The sequence below is a fragment of the Arvicanthis niloticus genome, chromosome 1, assembly GCF_011762505.2.
Source record: "Arvicanthis niloticus isolate mArvNil1 chromosome 1, mArvNil1.pat.X, whole genome shotgun sequence".
NCBI classification, from domain to species: Eukaryota; Metazoa; Chordata; class Mammalia; order Rodentia; family Muridae; genus Arvicanthis; species Arvicanthis niloticus.
The window spans coordinates 12555179-12574886 of record NC_047658.1 but is presented as its reverse complement, the minus strand read 5'-3'; the positions used below and the strand labels follow the sequence as shown (position 1 = coordinate 12574886).

General features: G+C 42.6%; 1 long non-coding RNA gene across 2 annotated transcripts; it reads right to left on the bottom strand.

Annotated features, from left to right (window-relative positions):
• Nucleotides 1-2222: 2222 nt before the first annotated feature.
• LOC143441984 (uncharacterized) lies at nucleotides 2223-11648 on the bottom strand. 2 transcript variants are annotated; one of them, XR_013109819.1, is made up of 3 exons: nucleotides 11424-11648; nucleotides 4682-4848; nucleotides 2223-4232 (listed from the first exon to the last, which is right to left on the bottom strand). It is a non-coding gene; the product is annotated as an uncharacterized LOC143441984 (long non-coding RNA). The 2 variants fall into 2 exon arrangements; XR_013109818.1 differs by having other exon boundaries at nucleotides 2223-4235; nucleotides 11424-11646.
• Nucleotides 11649-19708: the final 8060 nt, after the last annotated feature.

Here is a 19708-nt window from a genome sequence, read left to right as displayed (position 1 = left end):
GAACTAGGTACCAGAGCTGGAGTACACAGAGTTCCTCAGGGCTCTGACTTTCTCTTGTCCTTGCTTTTCCTCTCTCTCTCTCTCTCTCTCTCTCTCTCTCTCTCTCTCTCTCTCTCTCTCTCTCTCCTCCCCCGCTCGATCTCTCTGACAGGGAGGGCACCAGGATACCATAGCTCCCAAACAACCCCACATGACCACAACCACACAGACCAGATGTCGTTCTCCAACTCTTTGAACTTGTAAAAAGAACTATTTCCTGGCCCCATCCATGGTACCCAGGATATCATGGGGAATCATGCCGTAGATAGATCTGCAGCAGAATTTAGCAGAGAGAGAGAGGAGGAGGAAAGCAAAGTAGTGTACCTTAGAGCTGTGGGCAGGGCTCTTATCCCTGAGGTCCCAGTCAGCTTGCATTATCCAGGGGTAGGGTTTAGCTACAGAGAGCCTCAAACTGCAGTTTCAGCCATAGCGTTTCAATGTGTGGAGTGCAGCTTTAAGTTTTCAAAACCTATTTTTAATGATGGTTCTTAAATGCTTTAACCTCCCTTATAGCTCACTACCCACCACAGGTAGCAGAGAAGAAAGGACACGGGGGAAGTGGACCTACTTAGAAAGGTTCTTTGGAGCAACTCACCTGTGTTGTCTGGAAATCGGCAGTTCAGTTCACAGGTCAGTAGCAGCAGCTCGATCCACTCGCAAACACTTCATGGATAAACCAGCAGTCCAATTAGGTAGAGTCATGACAGCAAACACGAATCAGCAGTGGTGGCACTACCTAGCAGAGACAGCCAGACCTCAGCCTAGGCACAAGTCAGCAGGGACCCAGGAGAAGTTCTCAGCTGTGCCTCTCTCAGTGAAACCAATAAGCATTGCACACCTAGCTCTATAAGCAAGTCTAGCTCAGCCTCCGTCACTGTCCTTCGAGTCCTTTTTAAACTCTCTCCAAACATCATGTGTCCTCCCCAGGTCTTGCCTCAGCATGTCTCCTGCCTCAGCACACGCAGGAGCTGTCTGTCTCAGCTGACATCACTCTGCCAATCAGTGGAGTTTGTGACGTTTTTGGGTGCATTTCTCTCTATGGAGTCCCAACAAATGCAGCTCAATAATGCAATGTAAGGCAGACCGATACATGCGTGTTGTTAGCAAAGAATCCTTCATCACCTGTCTTTTCCCATGCTTGCTTTAGCAGAACACCCTCTCTCTTCTGTGTCTGCTTCAGTGAAACATTCCTTCAGGAGTCTGCCTTAGCCTTTCACCTGTGTCCACTTCAGCCAAACACTCCTTCACAAGTTTGCCTCCGCAAAACACCATCCAACTGACTTTCCAAAGAACCCTTAAGTTTTCATTTCAGTGGAGCTTGGCCTAGCTTCAAGCCTTCAGTCTCCCTGCCTCTACTTCCCCAGTGCATCACCATACTGGGCACTGAGTGGGTTGAATTGGCACATTTTGTGGCACTAATTGAAGCAAGCCACCAAGCAGTTGAACCTGCCTGGGGAGGTGTTGTGATGGAGTGCAGTGTGTGTGAATTAGTTGCCTTCCTTGCTGCTTGAACCAAGCAGATGACAAACAACTTAAGAAGAACAAGCAAACTGAAATTCATCATGCTTGGAAGGCAAGGCCGCAGGGGTGGAAGGTGGCTCACAGCCCCGTGACTGCAGTTAGGAAGCAGAGAGTAAGCAGCAAGTGAGGGCAGGCTATGAAGCCTCAAGGCCCGCCTCCAGTGACCCACAGCCTTCTAAAGTAGTGCCAGCCTGGGAACCAAGTGCCCAGATTCATGAATCTATGAGGGATGCTTCATATTCAAACCACAAGGATTTGCAAAGAAATTTGGATATGGTGCTCTTGGGGAATTACTATGGGTGGAAAGCCCAGTGCCCTGGTTAGATTTTTATTGTCCACTTGGAAGAATTTGCAATGACCTTGGAAGAAGGAACCTCAATCGAAAAATTGCCCAAATCAGAATCTCCTGGGAGACTTGTTTGTGAGGCTGTCTGGATACATGATTGATGGGCCCAACCCACTATTATAGGAAGCATCCCTGGAGAAGTGTGCCTGGGCGCTATAAGAAAGCAGGCTGAGCATGCAGGGCTCGAGGCAGTAAACAGTGTCCATCCATGGTTCCTGGTCCAGGTTCCGGCTTGAGTTCCTACCCTGACTTCCCCCAGTGAGCAACTGGACCTGGAAAGTGTAAGTTGAAATAAACCTTCTCCTCCATAAGCTGGTTCTGGTCATGATGTTTATCAGAGCGGATGAAAAAGTAACTAGAATATGCTGTAGAGGGGTGGACAGTTATATCTACGGGTTACGTGGTGCTTTGTGAGCAGGTGTGCCCATCATTTACCCTCAATTCCTTCGATATTTCCTTTATATGTTGACTTTCTATACAAAAATACAAGAAAGTAGAAATCAGACCATTTAGGAAGAGGGAGAGGACCAGTGAAAGTAGAGAGGAGAGAGGATAGCGTTGATGCAGGAGGTTGGCCATGACCAGAGGACATTGTGTGCAGAAGGGAAATGTCATGATGAAACCCATTATTTGTAAAAGTCGCACATTCCAATAAAAAAGGTAACTCTGACGCATGTCACAGACACGCCCTCTGTGCTTTCCCCAGACCTGGAGTGGATACACATCAGCAGGAGAACCAGAATCAAAAAGATGCTACCCTGTCAGCTAGGAGGGAGGATCTGTGGTGCTTCTATGATCTCTGCAATCACACCCAGGCCAAGCGGAGCAAGGACTAGAACCCAGGGCTCTGGTGTCCCCAACCCTGCTTGCCCTCATTGTGAACAGCTCTCTGCAGTGCCCACATGACACATGGCTTCAACGCCCAGAATATTTTCTCTCTAATTGGAATAGGTAACAATTATTTCCCAGCAGGCAGGGGTATTTGAACATGAGGCAGAAATAAGGATGTTTTATGCATAAAAAGGGAAGCCTTGTGTGCATCCACACACTACATCTAAACTATAGGGAGAAAAAAAAAATCCCTGCCCTTTTTTCTTTTGAAACACTAAATTGAAAACAAAGGATACAGAAAGTTAAGTGAAAGTCCAAATTCCGTTCTCCAAAGGGAAGAATATTCAGGGAACTTTGAATGTAGATGATCCCGGAACAATTTAATAGGTAAGTGGTCCATGATTTTTCTTAACATACATCCTCATTAAAAAGGCGAGAAGGGGGAGACAGAGACGAGAGAGAGGAGAGAGAGGCTCAGAAATATCTTTGGAAAGCGATGGATCCGTTGCCATTTCTTTTACTTAATTTTGCAGGTATTCTCAGCAGGATCTGAATAAATTATGCTGACAATACCATAATATCCACGATAAATCATCAACACGATTTTACTGATATATTGCAGGAAATGTAAATAATAGCCAGGGCCGCTAATTGGCTTGCTTCTAGGGAACAAAGCTGTGACCGGGTGGGTCTGCCAGTCCAGGCATTAGTGCTTCTGTGGGATGACTCTTTCTGCTGATCGGAAGGAAAACAGGCCTTTGTGTGCAAGATCTTCTGTGGGGAGCGCGGGTCTGAGGAAAGGAGCTAAGACTCCAGGTCCTTCCAGAGTCTGTGAGCTGCTGCCACTTGGCTGGACTTCCGCTGATACTCTGGGTCCCCCACCCCACAAAGTAGTATCAAGGTTCAGTGAAGGAAAATCTCCCCTAGTCCTCTCAGTTGTTAAACCTTCCCTTTATGGTGTCTTTGCTTCCGTAAAGATTTGATTGTGGCTTCATCTGACCAGAAACATAAGCTGCCCCCCTCCGCGTTTCCGATTTCCAAAACACCTTGTTAGCATTCATCATATGTTGGTGGAGATTAAAAATGTATTTCCTTTTATTTCCCCTCAAAATAAATCCTCTGCTTTCTGACAGGGCTGAGCTTCCTGCTGTAGCAGAGTGTCTTGGGAAGTAACCTGGGGGTCCCCTGAGCTGAATGGCATTTACAAGAATGCCAAACTGGGGCTCAAGGTCCTGGAGAGACCTGCTTCTCATGCTCGAGGTCTTACACTCCCAAAGGAGCAGGGTGATAATGAAAAAAAAAGAAGTATAGGCAATTTTTTGACACACAACAACATAGAACATTTGGAGAGGGTGATGGGGATCCGAGGTGGGAGAGGAGATACCATTCAAGTTGAGATGTGAAGGACCAGAAAGAGCTTAACTGTGCAGTATCAAAGGGAAGTATGTTCCAGGCAGAAGAACAGCATGTTCAAAGGCCCTGGGGTTGGAGTGATCTGCTGGGAAGAAGGAGGGAGAGAGAAAGACAAGTGTCAGGAAGGCAGTGGCTGGGGGATGATTTTCAGTACAGACATGGCTCCCTTGCAGTGGAGAGAAGGGATGCTTTTCATGACACCGGGTGACCCAGGGGACCTGGGGGGGGAGGAGCCCTGCCCTAACTCCCACTCCCATAGCTCACGGGAAGGTTATTGCTGACTCCTGCCTTACTCTGTTTCCTGTTTATTAAGAAGTGAAGAACAACATTCCTTACACTCTCCCCACCACACACTCCACAGTGCTTTGCCCAAGCTCACAGGGCCTAGTGACCATAGGCCTTTAAAATCAGAAGCAAATTTGAAAGCTCTCTCCTAAATTCTCCTGCTTATATATTTTATGATGGTGATAAGACAGGTAGTCAGTCTTCAGGACCATGTGACTTGGAGGCAGGGATCTGCTGCTTTCTTACCTGTCAAAGGCTCTTTACATCCTGGTTTCTTATTGTACTGTTGGATTGAATTTACATCTTCCCTCTGAAGAATGGGCTACCTCAAGACAGCTTTTCCCCATGGTACCAGCAAGATCCCAAATACAGGCTCCTGGCAGAGGAGTGGTGGTCAAACAGGAAGAAATAGACTGTGAATGGAACAGGAAATACTCTGTCATTGGCCAAAATACACCAGAGGGACCTTTTAGCTTCAGTAAGCTAGCCTAGGCAACAGGCCTTCCCCAGGCTCAAGAAGTGTCCTGGGAAGGGCACAGCCTCTCCAGTCACCTTCCTTTGCTGGTAAGGCAGGGTTGCCGCCCACTCTGCAGCCTCATCCTCACATGGAGTAGCTGAGGGCTCTCAGAACAGAGATCCTCTCAAGCCTGCGGGCTTCTTAAGAACACATTGTTCTGCCTGGAAACTGGACAAGTCCACCATGAGGCTGGACCTGAGTGATATGTCCAGGGCCTGAGCTGGGAATCCAGACAAAAAGGCATCTGACCAAGAGTGCTGCCACTCAGAGGCTGGAAGGCTGGTTTTGAGCAAACAGAGGCCTGGCCTGATGCCTTTAGTCACAGCCAGGGTTCCTTGGCAGTTAGCTGCTCTAGCGCTATGACAATGTGACAGGTGCAGGACCTGACACAGGAAATAGGATCATTGGTATGTTCCCTGGACACCCCTACTAAGTGGATCCTACCTAGGCAACCTTCTCCCTGGATTCCCTGAAAGATTTAAGACTACACCCTAACTCTTTGCAATGGGCATTCAACCCTGGTTTCTTCCCAGAGATGGCTTGGAAAATGGCCTCCACCCCTAGAGAAAGCACTATGCATCCAACCAACAGCTAAATAGGGTGGCTCTGTTTATCCAACCCTTTTCAGATGGGAACTGTGGACACGCAGAAGTAGTGCAGGTCCCAGAAACTGCTTTTATTTCCAGTTTATCACCCTTTTTTCTGCATCAGAACCACAAAGGGCTGTATAGGTATTATCTGCATAGAGCACCAAGGTTGAGTTAATCAGATACAAGGACTCCTCTGCAGAGAAGTCCACATCACTTGACATGGATGAAACTGACTTGCAGACAAGTAAGAGGTTAAGACAAAAGACAATATTACAAGATGTTTATACTCTGTGTAGGTAGGAGGGTCCTAGTGAACGTAGGATGAGGAAGAAGAACTCGAGTGAGAGCAATATTTTTCTAAAAAGATTTATTTATTTTTATTTATATGAGTACACTGCAGCTGTCTTCAGACACACACCAGAAGAGGGCATTGGATCCCATTACAGATGATTGTGAGCCACCATGTGGTGGCTGAGAATTGAACTCAGGACCTCTGGAAGAGCAGTCAGTGCTCTTAACTGCTGAGCCATCCCTCCAGCCTGAGAGTAGTATTTTTAATAGGATCCCAAAGGCTTTCTTTCCCAGTGGAAAGGTACATGTGTGGGATTAAATATCAGATGATCATTTGATTAACTGTGATGCTAAAATCATCCTTCAGCAGGGTGTGTTGACATACACCTATGATCCCAGTACTTGGGAGACTGAGGCGGGGGATCATGAGTTCAAAGCTAGTCTAAGCTAAATAGCCTCTCTCTCTCTCTCTCTCTCTCTCTCTCTCTCTCTCTCTCTCTCTCTCTCTCTCTCTCTGTGTGTGTGTGTGTGTGTGTTTGTGTGTGTCTGTGTCTATGGGTCCATGTGCATGTGTGTCTGCATGTTTGTGTTTGTGTGTCTGTGAGTATCTGTATGTCTGTATCTCCCCTGGCCCTACATAAATATCTAAATGAAACAAGCAAACCAAACCATACAGCAGATTCTCACTCAGGACAGGAGCAGGATGCTGGCTTGTCTTTCCCTGCCCTTGACTTGACAGATCACTGTTGTTGGGCACATGGCTCAACAGCCAATGATGAGGGAACCCAGGAAGCTGAAAGAAGAGGATGGGCAGTGTAAGAGTTCCCTGAGTTTTCATTTTCAAACAGTTACTGTGTGAGAGAGAGGAAGGGTGTGATGGATATGCACCTGTGGAGGGTGCGTGTGCAACCGTGAGCACAGGGAAGGCAGAGGAGGGCATGAAGTATCTTACCCTATCATGCTCTGACTTATTCCACCATCTCCCCAGCCCCAAACTTGGCTTCTCATCTCATCATATATTAGCAGGCTAGGATTCAGACAAGCCTACAATCCAGAACTGCCAACATACATACACACACACACACACACACACACACACACACACACACACATATGTGAGTGCAAGAAGTGGTTGGAGGAAAAACCCAACAAAGACCCAATGGGAAGTGCCAACTCTGACCCACAACTGCAACTTGGGACAGTGATCTAATCCAAAGGCAGCCATGACTGCATCAAAGCCTAGCTGCCTGGCACTTGGTATACAATGAAGGTCTTGAAAAAAGCCTCTCAGTGTCCTCTATGGCAGCAGCAGAGTCCCAGGATATCTCAGCTCTCAACCCCAGGCATCGTTGGAAAGTCTGAACTGCAGGCAACAGCGATCACAGCAGAGTCTTGTGCCTGGCTGACCTCTATGCAGGAGCCTTCAGAGACCCCAACCCCACCAGAATCTGCCTCCTGTCCATAGTAGACGATGTGGTGCCCCCAGGCACCCCTAAGAAGTACCTTCTGTTTTCACAGATGAAGCCATCAAAGATTGATCAGGAGCCCTAGCCGTACAAGGTTGAGCAGCATTGTGGGAACTTAAAAATACAATGTCCACAAAAGTGGGTCAAACAGAACGCAGCGTGGCTATGAGCATGGAAGATTGACAGCGGTCCACTGTCTCCCACCACCATACTGGGCAGGAGCTCTTAGGGGCTCATAAAAGCCAGCATACCTGCCACCAGGCAACTGGAAAATCTTATTTCGAATGAACAACCATCAGCTAGGGGGTACTGAGACTAATCAGATTCTGGGTACATCTAAGAAAGATTTTAGGGCACCCATCACCAAAGAGGCTTCAACGAACACCCAACATTCTCAACAGATACTGTTTTTAAAAGAGAAACAAAAGAAATAGTTGTCAAATGAACTAAAGGATATCATAGAAATGAAAACCACAATAACCAAAATGGAAAACTACACCGGTGTCAGCCAGGAGCTGAGGGTGACAAAGTGAACTTAAAAGTCAGATCAAGGCCAGGCAGTGGTGGCACACACCTTTAATCCCAGCACTCGGGAGGCAGAGGCAGGCCGATTTCTGAGTTCAAGGCCAGCCTGGTCTACAAAGTGAGTTCCAGGACAGCCAGAAATACACAGAGAAACCCTGTCCTAGAGCTATACAGAAAAACAGAAACAAACAAACAAACAAAAAACCCAAAGAAGTTGGATCAGATGAATCAGCTTCCTTCAAATGAGTGCAGAGAAACTGAGCACTGCCTCTGGGATTCAACCTGCAGAAACTTGCATCAGAGACAGGGGTGAAAAAGGGAGAGGAGCCAGGCCAAGAGTGTATTCAAACACATAACAAACAAGCACTGAAAACTGGTTTACAAGATAAACTTTCTGACACATGAAGCCAAGTCCCATCCTCCCCCATCACACCAAGATGCACCCCCATTGAAATACCAAGGATCCTTGAGGGACAATGGCTAACTTCACTTTCACCTGGATACCATTGGGAACCACACCCAGGAAGCCATTCTTTCTCCTTTATTCTCAATATAGTACTCATTACTGACATGAGCTACTCAGGTCTTTATTATATAATGGGTTTTCTGTTAGGCAGTTCTGCCCAGTGGCAGGCTAATGGAAGCCTTCTCAATACGTTTAAGTTACAATGCTTTAAAATACATTGGGCAGGGCTGGGGAGATGGCTTAGCAGTTAAGAACACTGGCTACTTTGACAGAGGACCCGGGTTCAATTCTTACATACATATTATGCACAGTGATACCAGTTCTAGAGAATCTGATATCCTTTTCTGCCCTCCAAGACCACCAGGTATGGACATGGTGAATAGATTTGCATGCATAGACACCAAGGTCTGTAAAACATAGATAAACAAGATGTATTTTCCACGTATTTTCAACTTAAAATGGGCATACCATAAACAGAGAGGTATCCACACCAAAAGGGAAATAGCAAAAAATGGCAGTAAAGATCAGAGAGAAGCCACATAGGCTGTGGTCTGGATTTTAACCTACCTCCAACTCAGCTTTGTTGGGGTGATAGAAGCATTAAGAGCTGAGGCTTGTGGGAGGGAGACTTTCTGTCATGGAAGTGTGCTCTCAGTGGGGATATTGAGGCCCAGCCCTCTTTCCACCTTTTTTGCTTCTTGGCTGCCTCCTCCATCACCTGTCTGTGGTAATCTCTGGCTTTACCACAGGACCCAAAGCAATGTGACCATTCCATGTAAATTGAAATCTACAAAACAATAAGTCAAATGAACTTTTCCTCTTTTTAGGTGGACTGTCTCAGGTGTTTTGTTACAGTCTTGGAAATCTAACTAATATAAAGCACCCATATGTATAAGTACTGATTTGGAAGACAATGAGATTTTCACTGGAAGCTGCAGAGAACAGAAGACAGTGGATCAATATTTTTTAAGTACTCAAATAAAGGTATTGTTAATCATTAATCTTTTCTCTGATAAAAGGATTTTTGACTGTTTTTGCTTTATTTATTTTGTTTTGTTGTTGTTGTTTTTTGATTGGTTGTGTTTATTTTTTGGTGCTGGCAATCAAACCCAGAGTCTATCATATGCCAGGAAAGTGGCTCACTAGTGAGCTACACTTGAAGATTTAATGTTTATTTTATTTATAATTATATGTATGCACATGCATCTGTGTGTGAGTGCTTTCAGGTGAGTGCAGGTGTCTGGGGACACCAGAGCTATTGGATCTCTTAGAGTTGGAGGTATAGATGTTTATGGAACACCAGATGCGGGTCTCAAGGACCAAACTTGGGTACTCTGCAAAAGCCATACTTGCTCTTAACTGCTGAGCCATCTTTTTAGTCCCATCTAAATACATTCTTGGACATACAGAAACTAAAATAATTTATAAATTCTAGAATAGATAAAATATTTCTCCAACTAGAAATAAAAAGGCAGCAAAGGGAGAATTCAAAGGAAAGAAAAACAATAGAAAGAATTTAAAAATATATAAATAAGCATTACATAAGTCCTTCCATTTCTTCATGGCTAAAATGATAATGTGTTTGATATGGTAACTAAAAAAGTATATAGAAGTAATACCTTGAAACACATTTAAAGGTCAGGTGAGGGCAAAGTAAGAGGTCTTAAGGGGACATTTGAAATCTACATATCACTGAAAGTGTCAGAGCCAGATGTCTGTCTTAAGATTGCCATAGCCATTAAGGAAATACACAAAGTGATTGCTTTAGACTATCCTTCCTGTGACAAATACTTAAGAGAAACAACTTAAAGGAAGAAGATTAATTTGGGTTCATAGTTCAAAAGGTAAGGACCCTTATTTCTGGGCATCAGGCAAGGCAACAGCACATGGACAAAGAGCATGGTGGAGCAGGGCTACCTCTGCACAGCAGGAGGAATAAAGGGTAAAACAGGGTTGGGCCAGAGCCAACATCTACTCACAAAAGCACACCTCTAGTGACCCCACCTTTTACAGTTCCACCACTTCCAAAGAGTCGATCTAATCATCTCTAATCATGACAACAGAGACACAACCAAAGGTGAGCTTTACAAATTTCCTAGACATCCAGTTTCTTGTCAAGATGAACCATCATGAAAGACTGAAAACATGTGAATAAGTCAAAGTAGAATTTTAAAACTTTCTCATGAACGTACAGAAAAGCAAGAAACATACACATGCACGCACGTGTGTGCTCGCAAGCACACACACACACACACACACACACACACAAAGAAAGACCTAAATGGTACATTCAGAAAAAAGAAACTAAAATCCTAGAATAAGTGCACTAATTATAGACGGCCTAAATACAAGTGTTACACGGCACAACCTAGTGTGAGATACAAGAAACTTACTTTTAAAATGATGACTGGTTAGACCGAATATAAAAAGACAGAACACAGACACACTGGAAAGACATACACCTTAAAAAGTCCATTTCTATTTCTTCTTTTGAAAGTGTCATGTTGGCTCATATGACAACTTATAATTAAATTATGTTTATCATTTACACATGTAGTATATTGCATGATCTAAATATTATTCTCTTGTGAGGCAAATAATTGCAGGTAAAAATTACAATCTACCACATCACAGTTAAAATGGCTATTATCTAAAAGACAAAAACATTACAAATTCCTATCTCTCACAAATTGTTGTTGGCAACAATTTGTTTGTTTGTAAGTTGTGGAAAACAGTATGCAAGTTGCAAAAAAACAGGACAGAAAAGAAGAATAGCTTTCAAAGGAAATGAAATCACCATAGCTAAGCTTTTTCTACTCTTGTACTATCCGGGGTATGGTATCTTCTAGAGTGGGCAGATCCTTTTGCATTATTGGTCATCCAACAGAGAATGGCTCACAGGTGAAAGAATGTTTTGCTGAAGCAGACACAGGTGGAAGGATGTTTTGCTATAGCAAACACATGAAAAGACGCATGATGTTTAGAAGGTATATAAATATGACCCCATAGACAGTAGGAGATCGAGTATGCTTTGCCTTGTTTCACCTTGCTAGTCTTTGCTGATTACAGGCATGCATTGGTTTGTCTTAGAAGCTGAGTTTCACTTGTGGTGACTTCATAGAGAGAAACTCACCAAAGAACTTCTTGTGAGATTCCTGAAGCTTCTTGCAGCTTTCTTTCTGACTCAGGCTGGTTGGCAAGCCTTATAGTTTCTTCGGGATTGAATGGCAGTTACTGATTCATATGTGGTGTTTACCAAGTGGACTGGCCTGCAGCTACTGATTCCTGTGTGGTGTTTGCTAGAAGACTGGACTCAGAACAACAAAGATTGAAATTGCTCCAAAGAACTATTTCCAAACAGGTCCACTTCTCCTGTCTCCTAATAACCTTTCTTTTCTACTAACCTCTGGTGGGTGGTGGGCTAGAGGGGAAGTTGAACACTATTAAAGTAGGTTGTGAAAAATAAATGCCTACAGGTATGAGAAAGGATGGAGGGGAAAAAAATGGAAGGGAGAAAGTACTGTGATTCTAGGTTAATTAAAAAAGTATAAAAAAATCTTGGAAGAGAAGGGAAGGGAAAGTACAGGATAGGACAAAAAAGACAAGAGGAGAGGAGAAGAGAGGAGAGGAAGAAAAGGAAAGGAAAAAGGAAAGAGAGAAGAGGAAAGGAGGGGAGGAAGGGGAGAGGAGGGGAGGGGAGGGGAGGGGAGGGGAGGGGAGGGGAGGGGAGAGGAGAGGAGAGGAGAGGAGAGGAGAGGAGAGGAGAGGAGAGGAGAGGAGAGGAGAGGAGAGGAGAGGAGAGGAGAGGAGAGGAGAGGAGAGGCCCCCAAACATGGTTACTTGTCAACCTGATCTAGATTATTGTTACTGAGACTCTCTTCCCAGGTAATTGTAGATTGTGTCAAGTTTAGTTTCACTTTCTATTCAAGTTTAGTTTCATTTCTGTTACAGTGATAAAAATATCCTACAAAACTTATGGAAGAAAGAGTTTGAGTTCACAATTCCAAGTTACAGTCTGTCATAGATGGGAAGTTACTATGGCAGGGGCTAGAGAGAAATGGTCACATTACATTCAGTTACTTGTTGATTCTTAGCTTACTTTCTCCCAGAGTTCAGGATTACATTCAGTTACTTGTTGATTCTTAGCTCACTTTCTCCCAGTGTTCAGGATCTCCTGCATAGTGAATGGTGCCACCCACAGTGGACAGTTGGTTTTCCCATCTCAATGAACATAATCAAGAGAATACCCAGAGGCAAACATGATTTAAACAATCCTTCATTGAGACTTCAAGTGGTTGTAGATTTTGACAATTAAAACCAACCACTACACTTTCACATCCTTGTTTATTGTGAAACTGCACTTGACATGACCACAACAGGTGGTAAAGTCAACATTACCAGTGATACATCACATTAATAAAATAGACCCTTGTGTGTGATGAAAATTGTGCTCTACCTCTGTGATCCTCATCCTCAACCAAATTAAATTGTGATTTAAAACAATCTACCCAATCCAGTTGAATTACTATGTGAGTGTAACTCCAGCAAGAAAGCATTCTACAAAATACTTCACAAGTATATCTATCTGAAAGCTGTCAATGTCATCAAGAAGATAAAAAAGTCCAAGAAACTATCACATCCAAAAGGAGTGTGATACCAATGATAGATAGATATCACATAGCATCTTGCATGGAATACCTGGGCAGTGGGTGGGGTAGGGGTAACCACATAAAAACTGACAATAAACAAGTAAAATATGCATGCTGGTTATGTCAGTACGAACGCAACAACTTCAACAAATGCAGTCTCACAGCAACATAAGGTGTTATTTGTAGGGGAATCTGGTTATTAGATTATAAGAACTCTCAGTCTAGACTGTCTTATCAATTTTTTTCTACATCTAAAATTCCCCCAAAGAAAAATTTTATCCTTACAAAATGGCCAGTGCTTCTCTGTTTGTGACTTTCACAGCTTTTCTTCAGTCTTAGTGTTGAGGTTTGATGCTGCCCCTACCCCTAAGCTCATGGGTTTGAACACTTGGTACTAGGTGGTGGAACAGTTGGTGAAGTCTGTGGGATGTCTAGGAGGGGGCAATTGGCCAGAGGAAGTGCATTACTTGTGGTGGGCCTTCTGGTTTTATAACCCAGCCCACTTCCTCTTCCCTCTTGGCTTCCTGACTACAGATGCAATGTGACCAGATACTTCAAGCACCTGTCCCATGACTTCCTCACCATGAAGACATTTTTCTTAAACCCTGAGCCAAGATATACCCTTCCTTCCTTCCTTAAGTTGCTCTTGTCAAGCATTTTTGTCATTTAGCATTGAGTACTTGGGGACCTCACCTCATTGCCTGTCCTCCTGCCCACTGCTTTCTGGTTCCCTGGTTCTTTCTGCTCCACTGAGACCCACTCTCCACCCAGAGATGTTTCAGGTGACAGTTTCTCAGCACCCTTCCCTTCCCCACAGCCTCTCTTCTTTGGCTCCCTCTTGGGATTCCTTACTCACTCAATAGCTCCTAGAACACAGTATATGGTGGCTGTGCTGTGGATTGATGCAGAGATGGGTTGGTAAAATTAATGGCTCCAATTTTTAAGAATTAATTGATCTTGGTGACTAGACGGGCCACTGATTGCTTCAAAGAAACACAGAAGACTCAGATGCACTGCGCGGTATTACGTTTTTACCTGGGAGATGTTGTTGTAAGTGATATTATAAACAGAATATCCATGTGGGCTACGTTGCTACTTTTCTGTGTTTGCACTCCCCTTCTTTCTAGAGCTTACTGCACCTTCCACACAAAGCATTTGTTCACTGCAGCCTAAAGCTAAGCAAACTCCATAATACAACAGGGTACATTGGTGAATGATGCCTCTTGATAGAGTTACCAACATTCCTAGACACTTGTCACTTTCTAGACATCACTTGGAATTAAGAGAGAATCTTCCGAACTACTGAACTCTGTGTAAAAATAAAGCTCCCAGTCATTCCCAGTGTGTGCTCAGGACCATTTATACCAAGTACCAGATTTAGTTGTGTTTTCTTTTCAGACCTGGGATTTATGTAAAACAAAAATTATGAGACTACAGAAATAGCTCAATGATTAAGAGCACTTGCTGCTCTAGTAGAGAACCCAGGTTTTGTTCCTAGCACCCACATCAGATGGCTAAGCTCACTGTGGGTGCTGCCTTCTGTGGGTGAGCAGGTGGTCTTAGATGGTAGAAAACTCAATGAGTGAGCCCATAGTAATAATCCAGAAAGCAGTGTTCCTCCCATGGTTTCTGCTTTGGCTCCTGTCTCCAGGTTCCTCCCGGAGTTGTCTTCACTTCACCCAAAAAGAAAAAAATGATGAAAAGTTGAAGTGAATAAAATGGAAATAAATACAGAGCCATAAAAATGGAGACTTCAGGAATAGAGAGAACATAATACAGAAAATGTGCACCTCTATAAAAACAATGGGGGCTGGAGAGATGGCTCAGCCATTAAGAGCACTGGCTGCTCTCAGGGTTTGATTCCCAGCACCCACAAGGCAGCTCACAACTGTCAGTAACTACAGTTTTCGGTGGATTTGGAGCCCTCTTATGGCCTCTACACACCCAAGCACTCAAGTACCCAAGCATACATATACACATAAATACTTTATTTTAAATAAAGAAAGAAAGCAATGTAAGATCCCCTCCATGGATGCATAAAGATCCACTAACAAAATCCAATAGCCTTCATGATAAACACTTGCAACATATCAAGGAGAGATAAAGACTGAACCTTGACACAATTGAGGTCCAACGTGGCAAGTCCAAAGGTCACCAGTGAAAATCACAGAGGTGAGGTTTAACCAATATCTCCCAAAATACCATACATTAATGCGATGATGTGTACACTGAAATGAGGTCAATGTAGCCCCCTCATACCACACACTTCAAAATATACTTTTGCCAAATAAAATTTCATGACGAATAGGTAATTTCATATTTAATGTTATATCTGATTTTAACTACAATAGAAGCCAAGAAAAAAGATAAAACCCAAGGATAAATTTAAATGTCAGAAGAAAATAGTTCTCAAGTTGTACACCAAGCTGGTGCACGCCCCACCTAGCTGTATCCACAACACGGAGGCTAAGAGCATGGCCTTGCCACCCAGGAACGGAACCCTTGTCTCTTTCATGACAGGTTTGGATACACAACACTAACAGGGGAACAGCCATTAGCTGGACTTATAGAGCTGCTGAAAAGACCTTTTAAAGAATGAGCATATTGGCCAGAGAGATAGCTCATGAGTGTTTGCTGTGCAGGCATGAGGACTTGAGTTCCAATCCCCAGCATCTGATGTAAAAAGCTGGGCAGGGCAACAAGTGCCTATAAACCCAGCACAGGGAGAGGGTACAGAGACAAGAGGATCCTTGGGGCTCACTGCCCAGCAAGCCTAGCTGAAGTGATGAGTTCAGTGTTTAGGGAGAGACTCTGCCTCAAAACGTAAGATGAAGACTGATAGAGGAATATGCTTGACATGTACCTCTGGTTAGCACATGCACATGTAAATACACACACACACACACACACACACACACACATACACACACAGCAGGGGGAAGGAGGAAAGTGGGGAAAGTTGAAAGTAGCTTTCATTTCAGAAATTGATAAAGCAGTAGGAATTGGATTTACTCTGTCACCTTAAAAGCTGGAAGAAAATATGTGTGTAATATGGATTCAAGATCCTACACAGCCAGCAGCTTGGGAGTAGGGGAGGACTTTCCAAGAGAGTGAAGTCAGTGAGATTCCTGCTATACTACCTTAAAGTTACTTCCAGGAAGATTCTCACACCGTGGTACAATGGAAGAGGGCTCAAACTAAGCTCCATAACCCAAAGAGACAAGCTTCAAATAGCACACCAAAAATTCTGGAGATCTGGCAGGGTTCTCCTCAGTGCCTCAGCTAGGTGTGTAATAATAAGTCCATTTGTGCAGAGAAATTATCCAGTTGGGGAAAATACCTGAAAGATCCTGTATATAAGAGCTGTCAGAGGTTACTCAAGTCTACGTAGATGTCTGAATTCACAGCACCACAGAAGAGAAGCTTCCTAACAGGGTGGAGGACTGAGCGCATCACTCAGCACTGGAGCTGTCATACCCATGGAGCTTCTGGGCTCCTTGACAAAAGTACAGGCAAGGATGTTAAAGTAGTTATTATGAACCCATTCCACATGCTCCAGTTCAGTATGCTAACACATGTGAGAGATGTCATGTTCTTTAGCATGTCAGTTGTATTTATTATCAATTTAATTTTACATATTCACCCATTTTAATTGCCCCTTCACACATTTTAATAATACCGTCACACTTTGGAAATATAACATCAGAGATAAGTCTCCCAATCTTTTTCTCATTTTTATTAGTGTTTCAAGAATTTCACACAACGTTCCTAGCTTATGTTCATCTCCTCCTCTGACCCCTCAGATCCATCTCCTTCCCTACCCACTCAACTTTGTGTCCTCTTAATAAACAAAAACTATCAAGTACAGTTTATGTGGTATATGTGCTCTTGAATGTGTGGCTTTCACCAGAGGGTGGAGGACCTATAGAGGCCACACCCTTAATGGAAACTGGGTCTCCCTCTCCCAGCAGCTATCAACTGCCAATAGCTCCTTAGCTAGGTGTGAACTTCATTTCCACTTTCCTCTCTGTGTTGAGATTTTGACTGGCTTGAGCTTGTGCAGGGCATGTGCATGCTGTCATACAATGTGTGTTCATATGTGCAACTGCCCTGTTGTGTCCAGAAGACATGATCTCTTTGTAGACACTCACCACCCTCTATTACAGTCCCTTCATCTTCCACAAAGTCCCCTCCTGGAGCCTAGGGTGTGGGGGGGAGGGGAATTTATACAGTCTTTTATCCTCTGCTCCTTAACCAATTTGTGAGTCTCTGTGTCATTTTTCATCTACTGCAAACAGAAGCTTCTCTGATTAATGTTGATTGATGTACTAATCTATAGGGCTAAAAATACGTCATTAAGCATCCATTTAATGCTATATCCACTTAAAAGAGTAACTATGTATGGTGTGTGTGTGTGTGTGTGTGTGAGAGAGAGAGAGAGAGAGAGAGAGAGAGAGAGAGAGAGAGAGAGAAAGAATTGTGAACATGAATACATAAGGGCCACAGCATGTGCATGGTGCTGTTCACCTTCCATTGTTGGAGACAGGTTGTTTCTTGCCACATTATATTCTATGTCATCAGACCCATGAGCCTCCTGGGATTCTCCTGTAACTCACTTCACTGCAAGAGCACTGGAATTACAGCTGTATGCTAGCTACCATGTCTAACTTAAAGTAGGTTCTCAGTATCCAAATTCATGCCCTCACCTTTGTACAGCACTTAGCCACTAAGTGATCTCCTCATCCTAAGATAATTTTTAAAAGATAAGTTGAACATCTAAAGTTAAAAAACACAATATATAAGGGAGGAAACATGATTGAAGCTGGTTTGAATAAGGATGAATAAGGCGCTGTCCAGAATAAAGTGAGAATAAAAAAGATTTCAAAACCATTTATTGAAGAGGGAGAAATGCCTAATCGCAATAATATTGGAGTCTCAAAAGGAAAAAGAATAGGGGAATTATCAAGGGGACAGAGGCTAAGACATTTCTAATCTGTGAAAAAATGTGAACACAGACATCAAATAAATTCAAGTGTATACAAGGAAAATAATATGAACAAAGAACAATCTATACCTGCTTTAAAATGTTATCAAGAAACCCATCATTTAAAAAAATAAATATAGACTAATAATAAAGGCAGCCAACCAAAGAAACACAATTTACATATTAAAATAAGCACAAGAAAAAATTAGCAAAATACAAGATAATAAAATTTCTTAAACCAATGAAAAATGTTCTTATAACCAACCAAAGAATATGACATATTATGTATAGAAAAATAGACAGAATGGTAACAAATTTCTAAAAGCTGTTCTAAAAATGTAGTATGTGTGATTATGAGGAGATAGTATGAAAAATTTAGTAGAAAATGAAAATCTGTTAGTTCTATACCCAGTAAAACTATCTTGAAAACTGAAGGTGAAATAAAAGCCTTTTAGACATGCAGGAAAGGTTCACACAAAAGAATGAGGATGGAAATGATAAATGTACTTTAAAGATAAAATGTGTATCTTTCTAATTTTATAAACCTTTTAGAAGATAATTGATTTTTTAACAAAATAATTTATAATAGCATTTGATGATTTGAATGAGAATCAACCCTGTAGGCTCATATATCTGAATGCTTGGTCCCCAGGTGGTGGAACTGTTTAGAAAGGATTGAGACCTCCTTTGTTCGAGGAGGTGTGTCACTGAGGGTGGACTTTGAGGTCAAAAATCCCACACCACACTCAGTCTCTGTCTCTCTGTCTTTGTCTCTCTGTCTTTGTCTCTCTGTCTTTGTCTCTCTGTCTCTCTGTCTCTCTGTGTCTCTTTCTGTCTCAGTGTGTGTGTGTGTGTGTGTGTGTGTGTGTGTGTGTGTGTGTGTGTGCACGCGTGCACTCACACATGCCTTTCTGCTTGAGGTTTAGAAGGTAAACTCCAAGCTACTGTTCCAATGTCATGTCTACTCTTGTATCACTATGCTCCTTATCATAATGGTCATGATTAACCCATTAAAACTCTAAGCAAAGCCACTATTAAATGTTTATAGGCTGTCTTGGTCATATCTTTTACATCAACAGAGCAGTAAGTAAGACACAGAGTTTACAACATACATAAAATATTATGAGTAAAATATATCATACAATAGCAAAAAGGCTAGAAAAAAGGTGAAGTGGTTACAGTGTTCTTTACTCTATGAAATGTAGGACAATAAGAAAGGTAGGCAGTGATAGATTACAGACTTATTGTCACCCCTAAAACACTCACTAAAGTAAGAATGAAGTGTTATAGATGATGAACCAACCAAGGAAATAAAATAAACTCATAAAGTATATTTCATCATTATAAATACAGAGTACAAGGGAAATAAAGAGTATATGGGATGAATAGAAAGTAATTTTAAAGATGGTAAACTTAAACATCATTGTATTAATAATCATATTAATTATAATTAATTGTTAATTATAAATGTCCCAAACATTCAAATTAGAAGGCAGAGATTTTTCAGAGTAGTTTTAGAAATATATGAGAGTATCAACCTCCACTTTACATTTACAGTCGCAAATGGGCTAAAGGTTAAATGATCTTATTAGAAGTTAGAAGATATTTTAAACTGAAGAGAAAGACAACTATTTTGAACAGGATAAACTGCATATTGGGCTGTGGGGGTTACAACTAAAGCAGGAACTAGGAGGAAATTTATAATGCCATATGCCAATATAGAAAAAAAGTAATTTCCCATACCAGTCATGGATGTTTTCACCACAAGAAAGTAGAAGAAAAGAA